This window comes from Cyprinodon variegatus, unplaced genomic scaffold, assembly GCF_000732505.1.
Source record: "Cyprinodon variegatus isolate N-32 unplaced genomic scaffold, C_variegatus-1.0 Scaffold682, whole genome shotgun sequence".
Classification (NCBI taxonomy): Eukaryota; Metazoa; Chordata; class Actinopteri; order Cyprinodontiformes; family Cyprinodontidae; genus Cyprinodon; species Cyprinodon variegatus.
Genome location: NW_015151135.1, coordinates 280,456 through 284,911, shown reverse-complemented (window position 1 = coordinate 284,911; position 4,456 = coordinate 280,456).

Genomic DNA, 4,456 nt, shown 5'->3' with positions numbered 1-4,456 from the left:
TGGATGGATGGATGGATGGATGGATGGATGGATGGATGGATGGATGGATGGATGGATGGATGGATGGATGGATGGATGGTAATTGAATCCTTCTGGATTCTGTCTGTTTATGGAACCTGGAACTGCTTCCTGACACCAACTTGGATTTCCCTTCCGTACCTTTTTGGATCTCTAATCTTCTGACTCCTGTGAACCTCTTTGACACCAGCTTTGTCTTTGCCCTCTTGATTGTCATGCCTTCCTCTGTCTGCTTGGATCTGATCTCCTGCCTGTTCTTCAGTAATCAGGGCTTCAATGTCTTGGACTTTCTGGGCAGCTTTCACCATGTCTTGTCAACATTCCACCAACTGGAATCTACCTCGTCCTCTGCGCACGGACTGAAACAGGACCAGGTTAGTGAATCACACATTCATAATCTTCTTCTTCCACCAGATTAACCTGGTCACTAACCTGTGTTTTCTTCCTGCCGAGATTTCTGCCTCAGATGTCCTAGCTCTTCACGGCAAATCCCTTTTGAGATATCAAACTTTTTGATCTTTTTTATCTTTTTGTCTCTGTGCCTGTCAGATGGCTCAGACCATTGGACCCTGAATTCAGGAAAGACAGACAAGGCAGGAGAAAAAGGGGTAAAACCCAGCCTATGGTACCAAGATCATGACAGTGCCTCTGTTCCCAGCCTCGACGGTTACAAGTTTTTTCTTGGTATGCATCGTGGAGATTCAAGCAATGAAAAGGGGCATGCAGAGGCGGATAATCAGGGTCCAAACAGTAAAAATCCTGCCTAATTTTACTTCATTTTCTAATCATGAGGTGATTAGAAAAGCAGTTTAATTAAATAAGGTTTGGAAATAATAAATCACTTCCACTTCAAAAGAGTAGGATAAAAAAAAGCATCTTTAAATTTTTTTATAGGGACCTTATTCTTGAATTTTAAGAGTTCAAAGGGTGAATTTGTATCCAAAAAAATTTATTTGGGTTTTTGGTTTTCCCAAAATCAAGGACAGACTCAGCAAAATAGTAAGTAAAAGGACAGGGAAATTCATGAGGTCCCTTGATCTAAACTCCCTGAGCGTATGTTTATGTTCCTCCTAGTAAGATTGTTAGTATTCTCCCAAAAACAATTTGTTGTTGCATTCATTGTATTGATATAAAAAAAGATTGATCTAACTTGAGTTCTTGAATATTTTCTTTTACTCTTATGAAGCATCATATTAGCTTTAATTGCTTTCCTTAATGTAGTATTTCTAGTTTTCATATGTTTCCAAATGTTTATAATAAATCTTTACTTTTTTTTACACATTTCTTCTGAACATTGAAATTGAATTTATCCCTCAAAGAGCAGTTCGTCTCCCCCAGGTTTAAACTATTTATTTCACAAGCAAATTCTCTTGCTAAGCCCTAGAAATTATTAATTTTCCTTTGTTTTTAGGTATTGTTATGGCTGCAAAATTTAATTTTCGATAACCTCCTAACACAGAGTGTTAGATTATAATCAGATAAGTAGATAATTAAATGACAATTTTTCATTATTTGGCTTTTTAGTAAAAATTAGATAAGTTAAGTCTATTATGATCTCTGCCAGCATGTACAGACAAAGGCAAAAATTATTGCTGCATGAGCATCTGCAAAGACCCCTCGATCTATTTTTAAATAAAACCTGTATTTCCTCTAAGTGTAGAGTTATTCCACCTCTGCAGCTTACAGTAAACTGCCTCGTCTGTCTCTTTGAATTTGCATCTGTGAGCTCAGTGGTCTGACCTGTCCTTGGTGCACAATAAAACAAATCTGATGGAACAATCCAGGCTAACTGTAATCTGCCTTTATCAGGCCTCATCAGCCATTGAGATAGGTCTTACAGCCTTTTGTCTCCCTCTGAAACATGCTGTGGTTTTCGTAAGGCCTGCCATTTCAAAGACAGGACCCTCTTTTTCTGACAAAGACCAGAGCCAGCGGGCCCCCACTGAATGACAATACTTTGAAGAGTCGGTTGGTATTTACTGCCGTGGAGACTTAGTGCATTAAGCCAAGAGAAAGGTTGTTGCTCTGTTTGCCTTTACTAATTGGCTGGAAGGCAATATGCTGCTGAGGAGTAGCGGGGATCAGAAGGGGAAAAGAACTAACATTGGAATGGAAACAGCAGATTGAAGCGTTCATGGTTGGTTAACGTTCTGAGGCCTGATGAGAACATTGGGATCGTAATGAAATGTCAGACCCTGACAAGTGGTTCAGCCCTGTTTATTTAGGGCTAAAGTATATTTCCACATGCCGAATGAGGTCACAAACCACTTTATCAGTTTTCTGTTGTAGAATTTTTATATTTACACAGCATATTGATCACCACAGACACAAACAATTAAAGCAGTTTTAGGATCCTTTACAATTTGTTGCATCTCCTCGCAGACCAGTGGTAGCGGAGAGTTTAAGAGGTATTATTGTGTCTAACCCAGGATACTTGTCTTCTTAGTAATTGAGACAAATCGTGGGAAGACTTGGCCTTCGTTGTCAACCACATCAGTTTTTTTTTCCTTCCACACTGGAAGAAGATGAGGAGAAATGGTGAAAATTGTGAGAATAGTGTGTTGTTTTTTTGCAGGATAAGCAAAAGTCAGATGTTATGAAGAACAGAGCAATGCTTGTTTTAAAGATACAGAGGCTACCAAGGGTGAACACAGCACATCCCTTTTTAACATGTCAGGTTTTAATGATTGAAAAAGTAGAGGCCATGACAGATTATCTGAAAACATGTTTACTTATACAAGAGTTTGTTTTTTAGTTTTTTGAATACATTCAATTCTATTCAGCTCATTTATATAACCCCAATAGCCCCAGAATTGTCACCTCAAGGCCCTTAGACAGGGCCCACCCTGTATAATTTGTTTGCCATTTTCGGGCCGATTCTCCAGTTGTGTGTGAAATGTTTGATCGGGCCGACTTAGTCTGATCATGCATCCTGCGTCGTGTAGTATACTGGGGTAACGAGGGGCAATAAGCCCCTCACGACCAGGTCGGGAGAAAATGAAACATGTATCAGAGTGTCAGGTCGCACTGTTTGATAACATACATAGTGAGCTGTGAACTTTTAAACCCTGCGGTTTCGTCGTAGAGTTTGGGCTGTAGCTGCGTGCAACGTATGAAAATATCACACAGTGTGTGCCTGGCTTTAGAAAGAAACTACAGTTAGACTGGATAAAAGTTTCTATTAAGAAAAAACAACCAATTGCATCAAGATTGCATTTTAAGAAAACAACTGCAGAAGAATTAAAAACAAGATGTCTCTGATCCTGATTTCATAAACATGCAAGTCCAGAAACAAACATATAGTTAAAGCATTTTTTATTGCTTTTAATATTTGGCCATCTTTGATTAAATTCTATCAACCAGCACTAGTTGTCTGTTTACTCTGCTCTAGAGTGTAAGACATCTTTTGTCCACAGCTTTATTCAGGAGATCAGATTTTGTGTTTGATTCTAGACAATTAAAAGTAGTGTTGCACTGATACCAGTATCAGGAGGGGCCCCGATCCTTCACTAAAATGGTGGTATCGGTGAGTAGCAACAAATAGGGCACAGATATTATTTTGAGAGCCAAAACTTTATTCAACTATTGTCTCCCATTCCAGGTAGGCAATAAAAAGTTCTACTGGATTCTCTTTGTATTAGTATTTTTTTTTCATGCTTCTCAAAGGTAGGCAGCAGCTTGATAAAGCAATAATTTTACATCCAAGTAGTATGCAGTTTTTCATATAAACACACACATCAATTTCAAAAGATGGTATCGGTATTGTATCAGTATTGGCCAATACTGCACAGCCAGGTATTGAGTATCTGTTTCGGGGTCAAAAAAATGGCATCGGTGCAACACTAATTTAAAGCCTTCTTGGATTTCTGATTTTATTTTACAGCTTAAAATTATGCTGAAAAGTGAAGTTAATCTTCTGCTTTCTAGCATAAATTTGAATGTTTTGGACCAAAAAATGTGTTTCTCTCACTTTTTTTTTTTTGACCTGAAGTAAGTTGTGAATTTAGAGCTTGAGGCTGCCATCATCAGGGTTATTTAACTGCCAAACCTTCTCTAAAGAACTGTAGTCCAGAACTGTAGTATGTTTAATCATACTATCAGAATTTTGCTATGCCCTGATGTTTTCTTTACAAGGTAAAGGCTTGTTACTCAACCATACTCTTTGGTCCAGACTAATATTGAACACTGGAGCCTTTTGTCACATGGAGAACTTTACTTTTCAGAAAATTGCGGCATATCTTTTAGTTTTGCTGTGTTTTCTCCCCAAGACAAAGCTAAGCACCATGGGCGATCGTGCCTTCTGCTCTGCCGCTCCTCTGACCTGGAATGCCCTCCCTGATCATCTGAGGGAACCACAGACTATTCAGACTTTTAAAAAAGGATTAAAAACATTTCTTTTTAGCAGGACGTATGACTTTTAACATTTTACAATTATGCT